The sequence below is a fragment of the Podarcis liolepis genome (assembly GCF_965112155.1).
Source record: "Podarcis liolepis genome assembly, chromosome: W".
NCBI classification, from domain to species: Eukaryota; Metazoa; Chordata; class Lepidosauria; order Squamata; family Lacertidae; genus Podarcis; species Podarcis liolepis.
Window position 1 is genome coordinate 35,785,372 of NC_139568.1, and position 23,362 is coordinate 35,808,733.

At 53.0% G+C, this 23,362-nt stretch overlaps 1 long non-coding RNA gene and 1 pseudogene across 2 annotated transcripts in view; one reads left to right on the forward strand and one right to left on the reverse strand.

Annotated features, from left to right (window-relative positions):
* The window catches only part of LOC310697719, a 606,556-nt gene that overhangs the window by 522,969 nt on the left and 60,225 nt on the right, over positions 1 to 23,362 (forward strand). The gene's annotated exons all lie outside the window — the stretch shown is intronic.
* LOC310697852 (transmembrane protein 256 homolog) lies at positions 10,037 to 10,529 on the reverse strand (annotated as a pseudogene). Its single transcript has one exon. The product of its transcript is annotated as a transmembrane protein 256 homolog (transcript).

Genomic DNA, 23,362 nt, shown 5'->3' on the forward strand with positions numbered 1-23,362 from the left:
AAATGGTGAGGAAGATCTCGACAGAGCAAAAAGAAAGGTTAAATGCCCCCATCTCCAGAGAAGAGGTAGAGGAAGTGATAAGGGAATTGAAAACAGGGAAAGCTCCGGGCCCAGACGGGTTCACTTCGAGTTATTATAAAGAAATGAAAGATATATTGACGGGTCCGTTAGTCGATGTGATGAATAATACCCTAAAGGAAAAAGAGATCCCAAGTACTTGGAAGGAGGCATTTATCACAATAATTCCAAAACAAGATGCAGATCCAACTCAAATAAAAAATTACAGACCCATCTCCTTATTAAACACAGACTATAAGATCTTTGCCGGAATCTTAGCAAAAAGGTTTAAAAAGATTTTAGTAAAGATAATACATGAGGACCAAGCGGGCTTCTTACCGGGAAGGCAAATAAAAAACAATACAAAAAGCATAATTAATATAATAGAATATTTATCGGATAGATATGATAAACCAGCTAGCCTAATCTTTGTAGATGCGGAGAAAGCCTTCGATAATGTGGCTTGGGATTTTATGTTGAGAAATTTGGAAACTATGGAAGTGGGTCAAGAATTCTGGAATGGTATAAAGGCAATTTATACAGAACAGAAGGCGAAGCTGATAATAAATAACGTTATAACAGAAGATATAAAAATATCTAAAGGGACAAGGCAGGGCTGTCCGCTTTCGCCGTTGCTCTTCATAGTTGTTTTGGAGGTCCTATTAAATGCAATAAGGCAAAATAAACAAATTAAGGGAATATCATTAGGTTCTAATGAATATAAAGTCAAAGCATATGCTGATGATGTGGTCTTAACGGTGGAAGATCCTATAGATAGTATAAAGGGAATTCTGGAGGAGATGGAGGAATTTGGGAAGTTAGCAGGATTTAAACTGAATAAGAGTAAGACAAAAATGATTGTTAAAAATCCGGATCAAGACAAGATAGAATTATTACAGCAACAAACAGAAATTGAAGTAGTTAAAAAGGTAAAATACTTAGGACTTTGGCTCACCAACAAAAATATTGATTTATACCAAAACAATTACATCCCGGTGTGGAACGGAATTAAGAAAAATCTGGAGGTTTGGGCTAGGATGAAATTATCATTCTGGGGTAGAATATCCATGGTCAAAATGATGGTGCTCCCCAAAATGCTATTTCTATTTCAAACGATCCCCATAATAAAAGGCACAAAAAACTTTAAAGAATGGCAAAGGGCGATCTCTAGATATGTCTGGTGTCAGGGGTTTAGGAGCAGAAGCACGGGCAAGGGAGGAAACAGAGAGCGAAGGGGAGGAGGCAGAAGAAAAGATGAGTGACGACGACGACCCGAGATCTCCTAGTCTTTCCAGTGAATCAGAGGATTCACAGAAAGGAGCACCAGTGGCGAGGGCAAGGGGGGAGTCTAGGGGGGCACCCCAGGAAGACAGAGCCAGAGAGGACTCAGGGGGGAGCAGCTGGAAATCGGGACCAGCGTCACCGCCAGGAAGCAGGGAAGAGGAAGGGAGCCAGGGGGGAAGCGCTGGCAGCTCACCACAGGAGGGAGGACATGAGTCAGGAGTGGCCACACCTCCACAGGAGGGAGGACATGAGTCGGGGATGGCCACACCTCCATCGGGGAGCGAAGAAACGGTTGAGAGGAAAGTGGAAGGTTGGGCGCGCGCGCCAAGTTCAAATGCAGAGGAAGGCGGCGCAGTAAGCAGCCCCGAAAGAGAGCCAGGTCCTAAAGCCCGGCGCAAGGAGGCAGGAGGGTCTGGGTCAGCGTCAGAAGAATCCCGGAAGGAAGAAGCCCCGGGGGGTAGAGGGACCCAGAGGAGGACAGTCAGGAGGAAAAGGTGGAGCAAGGCTAGGATATTAAGTTGGTGCACACAGGGCGGAGACTCAGACGGAGCTTCGCCGACCTAGCTACTAGGCGTAGAGTTGCGCGCAGCAGCGTGAGAATGGAAACTGTAATTCAATAAAGACTTTTACTTAATGACCGCTGGCTAGCGTGATCCTCTGTGAGCTAGGATCTTCAAGCAGCTCTGACAGTAAGCTCCGTCTCCACTTGTGGGCATCTACAGCCTCGAGGAGGGGAGAGACACAGGTGCCTACTAGCAAGCTCACGAACGGCAGACGACATGACGGCTGAGCAGCAGATAGAGGAACTCAGAAACGCGGTGGCACAACTGAACGCCGAGGCTCTAGCATCCAGGAAGAGGGAGGAGGAAGCAGCCGCAGCCTGCAGGGATCTCCAGGTCAGGTTAGACGTGCTGACAAAGCAGACACCCCGGCAGGAGGGCATTGGGTTGGCGAGACGGACAGGCGGGCTGGTCTCTCACTTCGATGGGAACCTGCAACAGTATCCCAACTTTAGAGCCGACGTACTGTGCGCACTGCAACTGCTGCATAAAGACTTTAGAGATGAACAAGAGAGAGTGGGGTTCATCATGTCCCATCTGCATGGGGATGCGAGAGCATGGCTACGCAATTTATGGAGAGATAAGGATCCGGCGCTACAGAATGCAGATGCCTTTATTAAAGCGATGGATGGGTGTTTTTTATCAAGTATTGACGTGGATCTTGCACGGAAGGAGGTGCATGGGCTGAGACAAGGGAGGGCCAGCGTCAGGCAGTACCATGCCCGCTTTTTCGCCTTGGTCAGTGCCCTGGAATGGGACAGAGATTCGGCTCCTGTAAGAGACCTCTTTTGGGAGGGGCTGCATAACTCGATTAAAGATGAGATCGCCAGGGGGGAGAGACCCCGAACCACCCAGGAGGTCGTTCAGAGGGCACTGGCAGTGGGGGTGAGGCTGGAAGGACGTCCGTGGAACAGGGACGAAGGGCGTGGAGGGCGCGAACCAGCCGGGGGCCCCTCCTTCTTTCCCAGGGAAGCAGCGCGGGCGCAATCCACGCCTCCGCCAGGAGGAGGAGCCGAACCTATGGAGGTGGGAGGTGCAAGGGCTCAGTCAGCAACCAGAGCCCTAGCACCAGCAGCAGTGAAAGCGAAGCCTCCTAGAGGGAACAGGAAGTGTTACGTCTGTGAGGAGCCAGGGCATATGGCGAAAGAGTGTCCCCAGAGGCCCCACAAGCTCACTGCAGCCTCAGCAATGGTGACTGCAGCAACACAGCAAGGAGGACCACAGCAGGGAAACGAGGCTGTCTGGCTGGAGGAAGAGGCACTGGGGCCCAGCCAGACGTGTTAGTGACGCAGTCCCCAGCGATTTTACAGCCCGTGAACCCCCTCCCGCCCAAACCAGTAGTGAGGCTCACAGCGTCTCTCCAACTGCCCAATGGAATCACCATGGACGTGCCAATCACCATTGACTCAGGCAGCAATGCGGACTTTATAGGGCAGGACTTTGTCGACAGGCACGCTGTGCAGTTGCTGCCGGCCACACTGCCCCTGCAGGTTGTCACGGTGGATGGCAGGGAGCTGCTCGGGGGGCAAGTGGTGAAGCAGACGCCACCAATGGTGATGCGACTTGGGAATCACAGAGAAATCATCAGCTTCAACGTCACTCGACTATCTGACACGCCCATTGTATTGGGCATGAGTTGGCTGGACAAGCACAGCCCAGCGATGGCTTGGTACCAGAGGCAGCTGACCTTCGGCTCTTCCTTTTGTGCTGAACACTGCATCGTGCCCAGGCAGGAAGGAGAGGAAGAGGAGTCACAGCTGCTGCTAGGCACGCTGCAAGCGATTCCCCACAAGTACGCTGAATTTTTGGAAGTTTTCTGCGAGAAGGAGGCAGACAGGCTACCCCCTCACAGACCATATGACTGCAAAATTGACCTGCTGCCGGGGGCGGCGCTGCCTAAAGGGAAACTGTATTCCATGTCGGAGGACGAACTGCAGGAACTCAAAGAGTTCATTGACCATAATTTGCAACGCGGCTTCATCCGGGAGTCCAGGGCAGTGGGGGGCAGTCCCGTATTCTTTGTTAAGAAGCGGGACACGCCCCAGAAAAGACTGGTAGTGGATTACAGGATTTTGAACAGTCTGACTAGGCCATCGGACTTCCCCATGCCCCGTATTGACGACCTCCTCGCAAAGGTACGGAAGGGCAGAGTGTTCACCAAGTTGGACCTGCGGGGGGCGTACAACCTCATTCGCATGCGGGAAGGAGATGAGTGGAAGACAGCCATGTTCACGCCACTGGGGACCTACGAATATAGAGTTATGCCTTTTGGATTGCAAAATGGCTCCCACGTTTTTCAAGCGTTTATGCATCACGTGTTGGCGGGACTTCTCTACAAGACGTGCGTCTGTTTCTTAGATGACATCCTGATCTTTTCGGAGTCGCAGCAGGAGCATGACGGACACGTCAAGGAAGTGCTGAGCAGGCTAAAGCAACATAGGCTCTACGCCAAGCTGGAGAAGTGCCAATTTGACGTGCCGGAGGTGGATTTTCTGGGCTACAAGCTGTCTGACAAGGGGCTCGCCATGGACAGCGCCAAGGTTCGAGCGGTGTTGGATTGGAAGAGTCCGCGCAACCGGAAGGAGGTCCAACGGTTTGTCGGCTTTGCGAACTTCTATCGCAAGTTTATCAAGGGCTTCGCGATGCAGACAGCGGCCATCACTGACACGCTTAGCTCCAAGAAGAAGAAGTTCGTTTGGACAGCGCAGGCGGAGCAGTCCTTTCAGGCACTCAAGCGTCTCTTCGCGTCGGAAGAGCAGCTGCTTCATGTCAACCCCAGCAAGCCGATGAGGGTGGAGACAGACGCCTCGGACAGAGCCGTGGGGGCGGTCCTGTTGCAGAAAGACCCGCAGGGGGTGTGGCGACCGGGAGCGTTTTACTCCAGGAAGCTCAGCAAGTCCGAACAGAACTACACCATCTGGGACAGGGAGTTGCTGGCCATTCACGCAGCGTTCAAGGCGTGGAGGCACTTTCTGATCGGCGCCAAGCACACGGTGCAGGTTTGCACGGACCACAAGAATCTAGAGCACTGGCGCACGGCACAGTTCCTGAACCAGAGGCAGATACGTTGGGCTGAGTTCTTTGCAAACTTCGACTTCCGAATAGAGTATGTCCCGGGGGACACCAACATCATGGCAGACGCTCTCTCCCGTAAGCCACAGTATCTGGAGGACGCAACACCAGCGGCCGCCATGCACATCTTCGCACCAGCAGTGTGGGCGTGCGCCGCGGCGACCGTGGACCTAGAGGCGGTGCGACGTGCGTTGCAGGAGGACTCCTTCGCACAAGCAAAGATGGCAGAGGTGCAAAGGGGCAAGGCAGCGGCCGACGGTTTCCGGCTACGAGATGGATTGCTCATCCGAAAAGGGGCCATCTACGTGCCGGGAGACGAACTTCGAGCCAAGGTGCTGCAGCAGCTGCACGACGCGCCCACGGCCGGGCACTTTGGCAAGGAGAAGACGGTGGAATTAGTAGCCAGGGATTTCTGGTGGCCTGGAATGAGAGGGGAGGTCGCAGACTACGTGGCGAGGTGCGACACCTGCCAGAGGGCCAAACCAGTGCACAAACCGCCGGCCGGACTGTTGGAACCGCTGCAAACCCCGTTCGAACCATGGGAGAGAGTGGCCCTGGACTTTGTCACGGATCTGCCCAGCTCAAGGGGCAAGACGGCAGTGCTGGTGGTGGTGGACCTGTTTTCCAAGATGGCGCATTTCATTCCGTGTGCGAAGGTGGCCACGGCGGAGCAAACCGCCAAACTGTTCATAGACCACGTGTTCAAGGTTCACGGTCTGCCACGGTCTATTCTGTCCGACCGGGGGCGGCAGTTCATCTCGAATTTCTGGCAGAAGCTGATGGGCTTCCTGAACGTCAAGATCAACCTGGCGTCGGCGAGACACCCGCAGACCAACGGGCAAGCGGAGCGGGTCAATGCCATCATGCAGCAGTACCTGAGATGTTATGCAAATCAACAGCCTGCGACGTGGGTGGATTACCTACCGCTTGCCGAGTTCGCCTACAACAACACGAAGCACGTGTCCACGGGGGTCACGCCGTTCTTCGCCAACAACGGGAGGCACCCCAGAACCTTCCCGGGACTGGAAAGAATGGGGGAGGGGGAGCCGCAGACAGCAGATGCGTTCGCGTCGGAGCTGCAGGAGGTCCACGATCAGCTGAGGCGCCACCTGGAGCTGGCCAAGCACGCATACAAGGTACAAGCAGACAAGCACAGAAGGGTTGGAGAAGAGCTCCACGTGGGAGACTGGGTTTGGTTAGCAGCCCACGCAGTGCCGGCCAGGTCGTTGGCCAAGAAGAAACTAGGGCATAAGCAACTGGGGCCCTACCAAGTCGAAGAGCAGGTCAACCCGGTAGCTTTCAGACTGGCACTTCCGGAGGGTTCCAGAATGCATCCGGTATTCCACAGATCGGTGCTCACTCCCTACAAGGCACCGCACAGGTTCCAGGAACCCGGAACAGCGCCGAGTCCGGTCAGAGACAGAACAGGGCACGCGGAAGTGGCACAGAAGGAGCGCATCAACGAAGTCACTGAGATTTTGGACTCCAGATGGGGGGAAGAGGGGGTAGAATACTTTCTCGCCAAGGAGGGCACCCCGGCCAGTGCGAACAGCTGGGTGCCGGGCTACGCCTTGGACGAACCTCTCCTCAAAGACGAGTTTCATGCCCTCTTTCCCCATAGACCTATGCCAGCAGAATATTTTGACGACTGGCTTTTCACGCCCACACTTTCGGCCAGCACTTTCCGGGGGTTCGACTCGGACGAGGACCCGACACAAGACGTCCGTTCCCCGGAGGGGTCACCCTCGGGATCTGCATCAGAACCCTCGTATTGGTGGGACGATAGGCCAGAGGAGCAGTGGCGCAGACGGTGGCTGGAAGGCCCAGGACGAGCAACACCGACAGGAGGAAGTGAGGGAGAGACGGACATGGACGTTTTCGGGGACGACCCTGGTTTCGAGCACGGCGGCACAGAGATGGAAGCGGAGGTGACTGTCGTCGACGAGAGCGGGGAGGAAGACCCGGGAGACTTCAGATGGAGGCCTGCCACGGGAAGCGACCGATACCCGACGTTCGTCCCTTTGCAACAGCAGCCCCCAGCTCCAGCACCGGAAGGAGGGGAGGGGGGAATGGGGGGCTTCGAGGGGGGGATGGATGTCAGGGGTTTAGGAGCAGAAGCACGGGCAAGGGAGGAAACAGAGAGCGAAGGGGAGGAGGCAGAAGAAAAGATGAGTGACGACGACGACCCGAGATCTCCTAGTCTTTCCAGTGAATCAGAGGATTCACAGAAAGGAGCACCAGTGGCGAGGGCAAGGGGGGAGTCTAGGGGGGCACCCCAGGAAGACAGAGCCAGAGAGGACTCAGGGGGGAGCAGCTGGAAATCGGGACCAGCGTCACCGCCAGGAAGCAGGGAAGAGGAAGGGAGCCAGGGGGGAAGCGCTGGCAGCTCACCACAGGAGGGAGGACATGAGTCAGGAGTGGCCACACCTCCACAGGAGGGAGGACATGAGTCGGGGATGGCCACACCTCCATCGGGGAGCGAAGAAACGGTTGAGAGGAAAGTGGAAGGTTGGGCGCGCGCGCCAAGTTCAAATGCAGAGGAAGGCGGCGCAGTAAGCAGCCCCGAAAGAGAGCCAGGTCCTAAAGCCCGGCGCAAGGAGGCAGGAGGGTCTGGGTCAGCGTCAGAAGAATCCCGGAAGGAAGAAGCCCCGGGGGGTAGAGGGACCCAGAGGAGGACAGTCAGGAGGAAAAGGTGGAGCAAGGCTAGGATATTAAGTTGGTGCACACAGGGCGGAGACTCAGACGGAGCTTCGCCGACCTAGCTACTAGGCGTAGAGTTGCGCGCAGCAGCGTGAGAATGGAAACTGTAATTCAATAAAGACTTTTACTTAATGACCGCTGGCTAGCGTGATCCTCTGTGAGCTAGGATCTTCAAGCAGCTCTGACATCTGGGAAGGAAAGAAGCCCAGAATTAAGTTTAAGGTATTAACAGATATTACTGAGAGAGGAGGCTTCGCCCTACCAGACATGAGACTGTACTACGAGGCCGCATGCCTTTGTTGGATAAAAGAGTGGATAAAGCTGGAGGATACAGAGTTATTAGATCTGGAAGGGTATAAGAATAAATTTGGATGGCATGCGTACTTGTGGAGGGATAAGATTAAAGTGCATAAGGGATTTTGCAGCCATATCTTCAAGGGACCTTTGATAGAAGTTTGGAATAGATACAAGAACATATTAGAACCAAAAACCCCACACTGGTTATCCCCAGTGGAGCTGATAAGTGTAAAGAAAGTTAATATGGGGGAAAAATGGGGTCGGTATGAAGAAATGGTAATGAAGGAAGGAGGGAAGTGGAAAGTAAAATCATACGATCAGGTAAAAATATACACATACGATTGGCTGAGCTACTTTCAGATAAATGAAATCTTTAAAAAAGAGGTGAAAGAGAGGGGCTATGAAGAAAAGGCATCGAAATTTCAGAGAGAGATAATAAATAGTGATCGGAAAAATCTGTCAAATATGTACAAAATATTGTTAGAATGGAACATGAAAGACGAGAAAGTTAAAACGGTGACGACTCAGTGGGCAAAGGACCTCGGCTATGATATTCAATTGGAGAATTGGGAAAAATTGTGGAGAGTGAATATAAAATTTACAGCATGCGTGTTACTAAGGGAAAATATGTTAAAAATGTTATATAGATGGTATATAACACCCGTAAAACTAGCTAAGATGTATAAAACAGACAACAAATGTTGGAAATGCAGACAGAAAGAAGGGACGTTTTATCACTTATGGTGGGAATGCGGGAAGGTTAAAAGCTTCTGGGATGAAGTTTATAACGAAATCAAAAAGATATTAAGCTATACTTTCGTAAAGAAGCCCGAGGCCTTTTTATTAGGCATGGTGGGAAAAGATATCAAAAGAAAGGACTGTAAAATCTTCCAGTATGCGGTTACAGCAGCCAGAATCGTGGTAGCGCAGAAGTGGAAGCAGGAAGAAGGCCCAACGATAGTAGAGTGGAGATTAAAATTGACGGAATATGCGGAGTTAGACAAATTAACAGGGAAAATTAGATATATGAAGGATCAAAAATTTATAGATGACTGGGGAAAATTCGCGGATTATCTGGAGAATAAATGTTTAGTAAATACAACGCTAGTAGGATTTAAAGAGGCACTGTAAAGCACTAATAAGTATTGCTTATTGGAAACAATGTATGAAGGGTGGTATTAATGGCAGTATGAAAGACTGGAATGCGTTACAAAGAAACAAATACGAATGAATGTCAAGGACGTTGAAGGAAGTCCAAAAGCATGAGATGTACTAAACATGGATATAATGTATATATATGGGAATACCAATAAAATTTTTTAAAATGCAAAAAAAAAAAAAAGAATTGTCTGAAATCAAAACAGCAGTCTCAGGAACACGTTCATTTTGATAGTTGAGAATCTACCCATCATTGATAATTTCATTCTTATATATACTTATATTCTTTTGAGCCTACACCAATCCCCTTTATTTCTTTTGTTGCTTCTATTTTCCTCAACAGGACCTCTAGTATTGTTATAAATAACAATGGCGATAGCGGGCACCCCTGTCTGGTTCCCTTTGTTATCTCAATTTTGTCTGTGAAGTTATTATTAACTATCAATTTAGCATATTGTTCCGAATAAATAGCCCGAATACCATTTAAACGTTTTTCACCGATATCCATAAATTCTAAATTTCTTTTCATAAAATGCCAAGACACATTATCAAAAAAAATTTCAGCATCCAGAAACATTAGGGCGGCTTGTTTGTCTCTCCTGGAGTCCAGATATTCCATTATATCAATTATATTTCTTTCTCTCCCCCCCCCCCCCACGGAATAAATTTATTCACAGGAAAAAAAGGTGCGTGGGTTTTTTAAAAAGTGAAATCACTCTCATCATTTATTAAGTTAAAAAACAGCAATTGAAAAGCACCGATCAGACATTGCATTTCGAAGCCTCCATCGCAAACTCAAATCTGGTTGCAATTTTTTGGGGGGAGGGGGAGGATCTTGGCTTTTTTAAAAGGGATTCAGCATTCGGGGAATTCCAAGATGCAGGATAGAGACGCATTCGGGGTGGGCTAAAGACCTCAAGGGATCCCACTCTGACATTTGGAAATCTCTCCTCTCCTAGGGCTCCCTTCTGGCTAGCCTAAGGGAGGAGGGAGGGGCGGGGCTGGCTGCCCTGGCGTTGGGAGATGGGGGCCACATGGGGAGAGAACGGGGTGTCAAGGGGCCATGGCGATCCAGCCGAGGATGAGGAGGGAACCACCATACGGGGCTGCCTTGGTCAGGATCGGGTCCCCTGTCACGGCGTGGTAATACAGGACGCCAGAGAACATCCCCATGCCCAGAGACAGGATGCTGCCGGCCATCATGGGATAGCGGCAGTGGGGCACAGCCAGGAGGGCCAGGCTGTGGAGGAAGTGGTATTTGTTGGCCATCTCGTAGAGCTCTTTCAAGTCGTCATCTCGGTCGCTGCGACGGAAATCGTGAGCCCCGTAGGCGGCCGCCCCGACGGCTGCAGCCCCGCTCAGCGCAACAAGCCGTCAGAAAAACGCCCCGGCGCCCGACATACAAATTATATTTCTAACATTGTCCTTCATCTGTCTACCAGGTAGAAATCCAGTTTGGTTCTTTCCAATCTCCTCTCCAAATACATTTTTAAGTCTATTGGCCAATATACTGGCAAATAATTTGTAATCATTATTTAGGAGCGAGATTGGCCTATAATTTTTCACCTGCCTTATGTCCGTGTCTTGTTTGGGAATTAGTGCACTATGGGCTTCTTTCCAAGTAATATATTTTCTTTTTTTAAGAGGAAAAACACATTGGTTTAAAACATTATATATTTCCAGCCTGATGTGTTGTTGTTTTTGAAGCCAAATTCAATGGAAATGCATTGTTTGAAGAGTGAATAGATGTATATGCAGAATATGTAAACGTGCACTGTGAAAGCTTTGTAATATTACTTTTGTGATTTTGGGTAAAATTGATGGATGAAGAAAGTGTTGAACTAAAAGCAAACTGTGTGCTTAACTTGTGTTTGTATCTTTTCGTTTCTAAAGGGACCTTTACAAATTGAATTTAAAATAAACAAGCAAACTCCAAAATTAAAAAAAACAATAGAAAAAATAATATTGGTTGGAGCTTTTCTCTGCTTCCTCTAGCTACTCTCCCACAATATATACTGCCGGGGAGGACAAAGCATATGCACAGCTTTGCCACCCATCTCTCAATATGCCCTATACATTTTACTTCTGGTTGGGCTGGAGCTGGCATTTTTCTGATGTCAGCACATTCTGTCATTGTTGCCTCAAAGCCAATAATATTTATGCTTTAAAAATGCAGAGGAAAAGAACGATAATAGTTATTTTATATGGGTACATGGACAAAGTCTTGTTTGCTATGGCAAGTAAAAATTGCACAAAAGAAGAAAAAGTAATTCCACCAGACTTAAGAAATCCATCTTAATATCATTCATAGAGCAATAAATAGCATTAAGTGGGCCAATCCAGACATAGATCATACAACCCTAAACCACTTGGAGACACAAGATGGATTTTGTTCCAGTCAAATAAATCACTTATTTTCTAAGGGAGCAATATTTACAGCAGTGGAAGGGGAACAAATTAACACTATTTTCAGTATAGAAAAGGCCCAGGGGTGGAATTAAGAAGTATAGGCACATCGATCCCACCCACCCCTCACACCCTTTATTTATTTTTTATTAATGAGAACCTGCAAATCCACTGTTTTATGGAATTGTAGTTGAACAAGGGAAACAAGAAAATAGTATTGCCGCTCTCTTTTATTGGTTTTGTTAAAATAGGATTTTCCATTCTGACTGGTCAATTTGACTGCAGCAGCCTGCTGCTGATATTATGGATAATGTTTTCTGAATGAAACTTGGATCAGAATGTTATGCCGTCCTGCATTTCAGATGGAAATAGGAACACTCTTCCTGGCCCAGTCAATTACCACCACCCCCCCCCGCTACTTTTTATCAGCCAAGAAGGGCAAGAGTCCGAAGCACAAGTCGTTGCCCTGACTAATACAAACACCTTGTCCACATCCTCAAGCCTTACTATCTGAAAATTATCCAAAACAACAGGACTAGACAGTGCTCTGGACACCCACGAGACTCATCTGCTATAACAGCAGAGTCAAGATCCCAGCGGATGCAAGTGGTTTTATCCTCAAAATGCTTTGCAAACAAGTCACAGTGCTTACACATAGCTACCATTGGTTCCACCACCTCCTTGAGTCGGACTGTCTTTCTTCTTCATTAGCGATCACTTGCAGCTGAGTATACTGCTATCTTCAGTACCACTATGTATGCTTAATGATGAGCCCACACCACTGTTCAGTTGTATGCAGCCAGATCTTTCCTCCATCTTTCAACTTGTTTCCTTTCCCTAAGTTCTGCAGTATACCAAGGAGTCAAGTGGGAGAGGATGCTCAGAAGTGATCATGTCAAAAGCCTGAGCCATTCAGATGTTCCAGAGGCTGGCCAGGGCTTTGATAGGAGTGCCAGTCATATCACAGAAAAAAACCTCAGCGTTACCTGGAAACCCATTAGATACACCAGCCTCCAGAGGCGGATAATCCTAATAGGTCCCTTGCCTCTAGAAAGGTGAAAAGTGGTGCTATGTACTGAGCTGAATAGGATCCAAAATGCAGCAGTCTGATTGGTCCTAGAACAATAGGCTCCAAAATGCAGCAGTCTGATTGGTCCTAGAACAATAGGATTCAGAATGCAGCAGTCTGATTGGTCCTAGAACAATGCAGCAGTATGATTGGTTGGCAGGAGCCACCCAATCCAGCTCCAGATAGAAGTGAACACACAACCCGATTGGCCTACAGGAGAATTCCGGAATTAGCCAATCACGTGCAGCCCATTGTGTAAATAATGTATATAAAGCAGATACTTTGAGGGGACTTCCATTCCCTCCTCACCACCATGAGCTGAATAAAGAGCATGAAATCCACTCTCGACTCTGAGTATATTTCACTGGCGACAAGGATGGGATCCCGCTGAGCTGACCACCACACACAGCACCGCGGCACCGCCACCTGCCGCACCGCTGCCTCGCACCGTGTATCCAGGCTTCAGCTCCGGGACCCAAGGAACTCAGAATGGCAACCAACAGCAGCTTCTCGCCGTTCAACCCAGCATCCGGAGACTGGGAAGCGTATGTGTCAGAGCTGCTTCCCGATCCTAGCTCACAGAGGATCACGCTAGCCAGCGGTCACTTATAAAAGTCTTTTATTGAGTTACAGTTTCCATTCTCAAGCTGCTGCGCGCAACTCTACGTCTTAAGGGTTAGACCGGCGAAGCTCCGTCTGAGTCTCCGCCCCTTGTACACCAACTTAATATCCTAGCCTTACTCCACCTTTTCCGCCTGATTGTTCTTCTCTGGGTCCCTCTGCCCCCCGGGGTCTCTTCCTTCTGGGATTCTTCTGACGCTGACCCCCCGGACCCTCCTGTCTCCTTGCGCCGGGCTTTAGGACCTGGCTCCCTTTCCGGGCTGCTTACTGCGCCACCTTCCTGTGCATTTGAACTTGGCGCGCGCGCCCAACCTTCCACTTTCCGTCTGACCGTTTCTTTGCTCCCCGATGGAGGTGTGGCCACTCCTGACTCGTGCCCTCCCTCCTGTTGTGAGCTGCCAGCGCTTGATACCTGACGCCCTTCCTCTCCCCTGCTCTCTGTTGGTGACGCTGGTCCCGATTTCCAACTGCTCCCCTCTGAGCCCCCTCTGGCCCTTTCTTCCTGGGGTGTCCCCCTAGGCTCCCCCCTTGCCCTGGCCACTGGTGCTCCTTTCTGTGAATCTTCTGATTCACTGGAAAGACTCGGAGATCTCGGGTCGTCGTCATCACTCATCTTTTCTTCTGCCTCCTCCCCCTCGCTCTCTGTTTCCTCCCTTGCCCTTGCCTCTGCTCCTGAACCCCTGACATCCATCCCCCCCTCGAAGCCCCCTCTTCCCCCCTCCCCTCCTTCCGGTGCGGGAGCTGGGTGCTGCCGTGTCAGGGGGACGAATGTCGGATACAGTTCGCTTCCCGTGGCAGGCCTCCATCTGAAGTCTTCCGGTTCTTCCTCCCTGCTCTCGTCGACGACGGTCACCTCCGCTTCCATCTCTGTGCCGCCGTGCTCGAAACCCGGGTCGTCCCCGAATACGTCCATGTCCGTCTCTCCCTCGCTTCCTTCTGGGGACGTTGCTCGTCCTGGACCCTCCAGCCACTTTCTGCGCCACTGCTCCTCTGGTCTATCGTCCCACCAATACGAGGGTTCTGAGGCAGATCCCGAGGGTGACCCCTCCTGGGAACGGGCGTCTCGTGTCGGTTCCTCGTCCGAGTCGAACCCCTGGAACGTGCTTGCTGAAAGCGTGGGCGTGAAAAGCCAGTCGTCGAAAAAATCTGCTGGCATGGGCCTATGTGGGAAGAGGGCATGAAACTCTTCTTTGAGCAGAGGTTCGTCTAAAGCGTAGCCCGGCACCCAGCTGTTGGCACTGGCCGGGGTGCCCTCCTTGGCGAGAAGGTATTCTACCCCCTCTTCCCCCCATCTGGAGTCCAAAATCTCCGTGACTTCGTTGATGTGCTCCTCCTGTGCCACACCCCCTTGCTCGGTTCTCTCTCGGAGCGGACTCGGTGCCGTTCCTGGTTCCTGAAACCTGTGAGGTGCCTTGTAGGGAGTGAGCACCGATCTGTGGAACACCGGATGCATCCTGGAGCCCTCCGGAAGCGCCAGCCTGAAAGCCACCGGGTTGACCTGCTCTTCGACTTGGTAGGGCCCCAGTTGTTTATGCCCTAGTTTCTTCTTCGCCAACGACCTGGCCGGCACTGCGTGGGCTGCTAACCAGACCCAGTCACCCACATGGATCTCTTCGCCAACCCTTCTGTGTTTGTCCGCTTGTACCTTGTATGCGTGTTTAGCCAGCTCCAGGTGCCGCTGCAGCTGATCGTGGACCTCCTGCAACTCCGACGCGAACGCATCTGCTGTCTGCGGCTCCCCCTCCCCCATTCTTTCCAGTCCCGGGAAGGTTCTGGGGTGCCTCCCGTTGTTGGCGAAGAACGGCGTGACCCCCGTGGACACGTGCTTCGTGTTGTTGTAGGCGAACTCGGCGAGAGGCAGGTAATCCACCCACGTCGCAGGCTGTTGATTCGCATAACATCTCAGGTACTGCTGCATGATGGCATTGACCCGCTCCGCTTGCCCGTTGGTCTGCGGGTGTCTAGCCGACGCCAGGTTGATCTTGACGTTCAGGAAGCCCATCAGCTTCTGCCAGAAGTTCGAGATGAACTGCCGCCCCCGATCGGACAGTATAGACCGCGGCAGACCGTGAACCCTGAACACGTGATCGATGAACAGTTTGGCGGTTTGTTCCGCCGTGGCCACCTTCGCACACGGAATGAAATGTGCCATCTTGGAGAACAAGTCCACCACCACTAGCACTGCCGTCTTGCCCCTCGAGCTGGGCAGATCCGTGACAAAGTCCAGGGCCACTCTCTCCCACGGTTCGAACGGGGTTTGCAGCGGTTCCAGCAGTCCCGCCGGCGGTCTGTGTACTGGTTTGGCCCTTTGGCAGGTGTTGCACCTCGCCACGTAGTCCGCGACCTCCCCTCTCATTCTGGGCCACCAGAAGTCCCTGGCGACTAATTCTATCGTCTTCTCTGTGCCAAAGTGCCCGGCAGTGGGTGCGTCGTGCAGCTGCTGCAGTACCTTGGCGCGAAGATCATCCCCCGGCACGTAGATGGCCCCTTTACGGAGGAGTAATCCATCACGAACTTGGAACTCGCCGGTCGCCGCCGTGCCCCTTTGCGCCTCTGCCATCTTGGCTCGCGCGAAGGTGTCATCCCGCAGCGCTCTCCTTACCGCATCCAGGTCAACTGTCGCCGAAGCGCACGCCCACACCGTCGGTGCGAAGATGTGCATGGCAGCCGCTGGCGTCGCCTCCTCCAGGTACTGTGGTTTACGGGATAGGGCATCCGCCATGACGTTGGTGTCCCCCGGGACATACTCTATTCGGAAGTCGAAGTTCGCAAAGAATTCGGCCCAACGTATCTGCCTCTGGTTCAGTAACTGCGCCGTGCGCCAGTGCTCCAGATTCTTGTGGTCCGTGCAGACCTGCACCGTGTGCTTGGCGCCGATCAGGAAGTGCCTCCACGCCTTGAAAGCTGCATGAATGGCAAGCAACTCCCTGTCCCAGATGGTGTAGTTCTGTTCGGACTTGCTGAGCTTCCTGGAGTAAAACGCTCCTGGCCTACAAGCCCCCTGCGGGTCTTGCTGCAACAGGATTGCTCCCACGGCTCTGTCTGATGCGTCCGTCTCCACCCTCATAGGCCTGCTGGGGTTGACATGCAACAGCTGCTCTTCCGACGCGAAGAGACGCTTGAGTGCCTGAAAAGACTGCTCCGCCTGCTCCGTCCAGATGAACTTCTTCTTCTTGGAACTGAGCGTGTCTGTGATGGCCGCTGTTTGCATAGCGAACCCCTTGATAAACTTGCGATAGAAGTTCGCAAAGCCAACAAACCGCTGGACCTCCTTCCGGTTGCGCGGGCTCTTCCAGTCCAACACGGCACGAACCTTGGCGCTGTCCATGGCGAGCCCCTTGTCTGACAACCTGTAGCCCAGGAAATCCACCTCCGTCACATCGAACTGGCACTTTTCCAGCTTGGCGTAAAGCCTATGCTGCTGTAGTCTGCTCAACACTTCCTTGACGTGTCTGTCGTGATCCTGTTGCGATTCAGAAAATATCAGGATGTCATCCAAGAAGCAGACGCACGTCTTGTAGAGGAGCCCCGCCAGCACGTGATGCATAAAAGCTTGAAAACAGTGGGAGCCATTTTGCAATCCAAAAGGCATAACTCTGTATTCGTAGGTGCCCAGGGGCGTGAACATGGCTGTCTTCCACTCATCACCTTCCCGCATGCGAATGAGGTTGTACGCCCCACGCAGGTCCAACTTAGTGAACACGCGGCCCTTGCGTACCGTCACGAGGAGGTCGTCGATCCTGGGCATGGGGAAGTCCGATGGCTTGGTCACACTGTTCAAAATCCGGTAGTCCACTACAAGTCTTTTTTGGGGCGTGTCCTTCTTCTTAACAAAGAATACAGGACTGCCTCCCGCCGCCTTGGACTCTCGGATGAAGCCGCGCTCCAAATTATGATCTATGAACTCCTTGAGTTCCTGTAGTTCGTCTTCAGACATGGAATACAGCTTCCCTTTGGGCAGCGCCGCCCCTGGCAGTAGGTCAATCTTGCAGTCATATGATCTGTGGGGGGGTAGCTTATCCGCTTCCTTCTCGCAGAAGACCTCCAAAAATCCCGCGTATTTGTGGGGGATTGCTTGCAGCGTCCCCAGCTGCAGCTGCGCTTCTTCCTCCTCTCCCTCCTGCCGGGGCAGAATGCAGTGTTCAGCGCAGTATGATGAGCCAAAGACTAGCTGCCGCTGGTACCAAGCCAACGTCGGACTGTGTCTGTCCAGCCAACTCATGCCCAAGACAATAGGTGTGTCCGACAGTCTGGTGACATTAAAACTGATGATTTCCCTGTGATTTCCAAGTCGCATCACCATTGGTGGCGTTTGCTTCACCACCTGCCCCCCTAGCAGCTCCCTGCCATCCACCGTGACGACCTGCAGGGGCAGCGTGGCAGGCAGCAGCTGTATAGCGTGTTTATCGACAAAGTCCTGCCCTATAAAGTCCGCATTGCTTCCTGAGTCAATGGTGATTGGCACGTCCATGGTGAGTCCATTGGGTAGCTGGAGCGATGCGGTGAGCCTCACCACTGGTTTGGGTGGGAGGGGGTCTGTGGGCTGCAAAATCTCTGGGGACTGCTTCACTGACACGTCTGGCTGGGCCCCAGTGACTCTTTCTCCAGCCAGACTTCGTCGTTTCCCTGCTGTGGTTCTCCTTGCTGCGTTGCTGCAGTTACCATTGCTGAGGCTGCAGTGTGCTTGTGGAGCCGCTGGGGACACTCTTTCGCCATATGCTGTGGATCATCGCAGATGTAACACTTCCTGTTCCCTCTAGGAGGCTTCGCTTTCACTGCTCCCGGTGCTAGGGCTCTGGCTGCTGACTGAGCCCTTGCACCTCCAACCTCCATAGGTTCCGCTCCTCCTCCTGGCGGAGGCGTGGATTGCGCATGCGCTGCTTCTCTGGGAAGGAAGGAGTAGCCCCTGGCTGGTTCGCGCCCTCCACGCCCTTCGTCCCTGCTCCATGGGCGTTCTTCCAGTCGCACTCCCACCGCCAGCGCCCTCTGAACGACCTCCTGCGTGGTCCGGGGTCTCTCCCCCCTTGCAATTTCGTCTTTAACCGCATTGTTCAAGCCTTCCCAAAAAAGATCTCTGACTGGAGCTGAATCTCTGTCCCATTCCAAGGCACTGACTAATGCAAAAAAGCGGGCTTGGTACTGTCTTACGCTGGCCCTCCCTTGCTTCAGCCCATGCACCTCCCTCCGGGCAAGATCCACGTCTATGCTAGATAAAAAGCAGCCATCCATCGCTTTAATAAAGGCATCCGCGGTTTGGAGCGCTGGATCCTTATCTCTCCACAAATTGCGCAGCCATGCTTTAGCATCTCCATGCAAATGGGACATGATAAATCCCACCTTCTCTTGCTCATCTCTAAAGTCTTTGTCCAGCAGTTGCAGTGCACACTGTACATCTGCTCTAAAGTTGGGGTACAGTTGTAAATTCCCATCGAAGTGAGAGACCAGACCGCCTGTTCTTCTCCCCAACCCAATCCCCTCCGGTTTGGGTGTCAGTTGCCCTTGCTTCGTAAGCACTTCCAACCTGACCTGGAGATCCCTGTAGGCGGCAGCTGCGTCCTCCTCTCTCTTCCTGGATGCAAGTATTTCGGCATTCAGACGTGTCACTGCTTCTCTGAGTTCTCCTATCTGCTGTTCGGCCGTCATCTTGTCTGCCGTCCATGAGCTGAGTCGTAGGCACCCTCCTTCTCCTGTGTCCGCGAGGCTGTAGATGCCCACAACGAGAGACGGAGCTTACTGTCAGAGCTGCTTCCCGATCCTAGCTCACAGAGGATCACGCTAGCCAGCGGTCACTTATAAAAGTCTTTTATTGAGTTACAGTTTCCATTCTCAAGCTGCTGCGCGCAACTCTACGTCTTAAGGGTTAGACCGGCGAAGCTCCGTCTGAGTCTCCGCCCCTTGTACACCAACTTAATATCCTAGCCTTACTCCACCTTTTCCGCCTGACTGTTCTTCTCTGGGTCCCTCTGCCCCCCGGGGTCTCTTCCTTCCGGGATTCTTCTGACGCTGACCCCCCGGACCCTCCTGTCTCCTTGCGCCGGGCTTTAGGACCTGGCTCCCTTTCCGGGCTGCTTACTGCGCCACCTTCCTGTGCATTTGAACTTGGCGCGTGCGCCCAACCTTCCACTTTCCGTCTGACCGTTTCTTCGCTCCCCGATGGAGGTGTGGCCACTCCTGACTCGTGCCCTCCCTCCTGTTGTGAGCTGCCAGCGCTTGATACCTGACGCCCTTCCTCTCCCCTGCTCTCTGTTGGTGACGCTGGTCCCGATTTCCAACTGCTCCCCTCTGAGCCCCCTCTGGCCCTTTCTTCCTGGGGTGTCCCCCTAGGCTCCCCCCTTGCCCTGGCCACTGGTGCTCCTTTCTGTGAATCTTCTGATTCACTGGAAAGACTCGGAGATCTCGGGTCGTCGTCATCACTCATCTTTTCTTCTGCCTCCTCCCCCTCGCTCTCTGTTTCCTCCCTTGCCCTTGCCTCTGCTCCTGAACCCCTGACAGTATGCCTCCCGTTTCACCTTCCTCCTAGAAGCCAAAGGAGTCACCGACGAAGAAGATTCCAAGAAGAGGGCGATATTCTTCAGTGTCTGTGGAGAGGAGACGTTTGAAATCGCCCGGGCTCTCCTTGCGCCTGAAGACGTCGCTACTGTTCCATACAAAACAATAATGGAACGGCTGAAGGGGCACTTTTCGCCGTAGCCCTCAGTGGTGGCTCGTCGAAATGCCTTCTACGCAAAGCGGCAAGCCCCTGGGGAAACCATAACTGGGTTTGTGACCTCTCCGCCAAGCTGCCCGGTTCTGCAACTTCTCAGAATTGGAGAACATGCTTCAGTGGCCTGAAGGATGAGAAGCTGCAACGACGCCTCTACACTAAGAAGGACCTAACGTTCCAGATCGCCCTGGAGGAGGCCCTGGCAACAGAAGCTGCCGAGAGGTCGACGCAAGAGGCACGAACCAAGCCTGCTGTCCCAACCGAGGGTCCACCACGAAGACCTCACTGACGACTCAGGATCTGACAGGGAGGAGGTGCACCGAGTACAGCAGCGCACTCAAGCAGCACACAGACCACAGCTGCCTCGACGAGAAGGAGGGAACTGCGAAAGCTGCGGGGAGAGTCACGAGAGGAGGACCTGCCGTTTCTGCAACGCAGAGTGCAGGCAGTGCGGAAAATTGGGACATATCGCCCGGGTGTGTCGGGCTCGGCCCACCCGACGCCAGGCATCAGATGACCAATCTAAGAGCCCCAGGTCCCAGGGCCCAACGCACCAAGGCAACTCGACAGAGCTCACAGACTTCCAGGTATACCAGTTGCCCCACCTCAACGTAGAGAAAATTTATATAGAGGTACAGATAGAGGGGCCCCCGTGCCGCATGGAGCTTGACACGGGTTCAACTCTATCCATAATCTCGGCAAGGACTTTAAAGAAACTGTGTCCTACTGGGGGTCCCAAACTCATGCCGGCCCCATTCACCCTCCGGGACTTCCAGAAACGTAAGGTCCCCACAATGGGGGTGGGGACCTTCAGGGTGCAATATCGAGGGTGGACGCGGCAACTGGACTTGCTTGTGGTCAAGGGCCCCTACATTAGCTTACTGGGATTGGCATGGTTTGGACCACTGGGGCTAGCCGTCACCGGGGTGAACCACACTAGCTTACAAGTGGACGTGGACGTGGACGTGCAAGGAATTTCCGGGGGTTTTCGATGGGAAATTGGGACAGTATATGCCCCCCCCCATTGCTCTACAGCTTGACCCCGCAGTACGACCTGTCAGGCTCAGGGCCCGCTGGGTCCCGTTTGCCCTGAAACCTCGTATAGACGAGGAATTGGACCGGCTCGTGGAGCAAGGAGTGCTGGAGCCGGTGCCTAATGCCCCCTGGGAAACCCCAATCCTCACACCCGTCAAGCCTAATGGTTCGGTCCGCATCTGCGCAGACTACAAATGTACCATAAACAAGGCCCTCACGGCCCACGCATACCCAGTGCCAGTGGTCAGCCATGTCCTTGCCACCCTGGCTGGGTCAAAAAATTTTGGCAAGCTGGACTTGGCCCAAGCATATCAACAGCTGCCACAGCAGAGGCACAGACGACTGTGACGCACAGAGGAGCGTTCAGGGTAAAGCGGCTGCAATTCGGTGTCAGCGTGGCACCAGGAATATTCCAGAATCTAATGGACTTGCTCCTTAAAGGGATTCCTGGCGTCACCCCCTTCTTCGATGATGTGTTGATTGCTGGGCTCACACCAGAGGAGTTTGAGGACCGCCTCCGCACCGTTCTGCAGCGTTTCCAGACGGCGGGTCTCAAGGTGAAGCGGGAAAAATGTCTACTAGGAGTGCCTCAGGTGGACTTTCTGGGATTTATGGTGGACGCAGAAGGGGTCCACCCAACTGGGGACAAGGTACGGGCCATTTGTGATGCCCCAGCGCCCAAGAGCAAGACTGAACTTCAGGCCTTCTTGGGACTATTGAACTTTTACCATTCCTTCCTTCCCCACAACGCGGCGGTAGCGGAGCCCCTACACAGACTCCTGGACAAGCGGGCTCCTTGGGTGTGGGGCCAGCGCCAGGAGGCCGCATTCCAGGCAGTCAAGGACTTGCTTGTCTCAAACGTGGTCTTGGCACACTTCGACGAGAGGCTGCCGGTGGTGCTAGCATGCGACGCCTCGCCCTATGGCATCGGCGCTGTCCTGGGACTCCCGGATGGAAGAGAGGTACCGGTGGCATACTTTTCCCAGACACTCAACGCAACCGAGCGGAACTACGCACAAATCGACAAGGAGTGTCTGGCAATCGTGAAGGGAGTAAAAAAATTCCATGATTTCTTGGATTACCGTGGTGACTGACCACAAGCTGTTGCTTGGCTTGTTTGCCCCCAAAAAGCAGACCCCCCCCCAAGTGCTGTCTCCTCGTGTCCTCAGGTGGTCAATTTTCCTTGCCAGCTACCAGTATGCACTGATTCACCGCCCTGGGAAGGCGATGGGTCATGCGGATGCCCTCAGCAGGCTACCACTACTGGAAACAGGCCCCGACCAAGCACCTGCACAAGAGGTTATGAGCCTGGAGCTGCTTCCCGACCGCCCCATTCAGGCACAAGAAGTTGCACACCATTCCAAGAAAGATAGGGTCATCTCCCGGGTCCTGGACTGGGTGTGGAGGGGATGGCCCAGCAGCAGCCCTGGGCCAGAATTCGCCGGCTACACAACCCACAAACATGAACTGTCTGCCCACAAGGGGTGCCTGTTATGGGGAAGCAGGGTCGTTGTTCCCCAGCCCCTCCGAAAAAGGGTCCTCAGAGCCCTACATGAGACACACCCAGGGGTAGTGAGAATGAAGGCCCTTGCCAGGAGTTATTTGTGGTGGCCGGAGATCGACGGAGAGATAGAGGCCTGGGTCAAACACTGCCAGGCCTGCCAAGAATCCTGTCCAGATCCCCCAAGGGCCCCAGTCCAGTCATGGGAGTCTGCCCGATTACCATGGTCATGCCTGCATGTGGACTTCGCTGGCCCCTTTCAGGGGAAAACATTCTTCATATTGGTGGACTCCTACACCAAATGGTTGGAAGTCACACTGGTGCCATCCACTTCCACGTCCGCAGCCATCCGGGTACTACGCAGGCTGTTTGCAACCCACGGGCTCCCTGACACTCTCGTCTCAGACAACGGGACCGCATTTACGTCAGGAGAATTCCAAACCTTCACAGCGCAGAACGCCATCCGCCACCTCCGTTTGGCGCCATTCCACCCTGCCACCAATGGCCAAGCAGAACGCATGGTGCGGACCACCAAGGACACCCTCTGCCGCATGACGCAAGGGGATTGGGAGTACCGCCTTGCCACATTCCTCCTAGCACAGCACAGCACCCCCAGCTCAACGACTGGCCGGAATCCCGCTGAACTACTAATGGGTCGGCGCCTGGCAATCAGATTGGACCGCCTTCACCCTGATAGAGCTCAGGATGAGGTAGTGGTGGGGGAAGGCAGGAACCCCCAGACCTTCGTGGCCCAGGACCCAGTGTACGCAACAATTTTGGGGCAGGCCCAGCATGGGTACCCGCCACAGTCACCAGGGTCGCTGGCCTCGTGTCGTACGAGGTGCTAACGGATGGGGGCAATGCTGGCGCCGCCACTGCGACCAGATACGGCGACGATT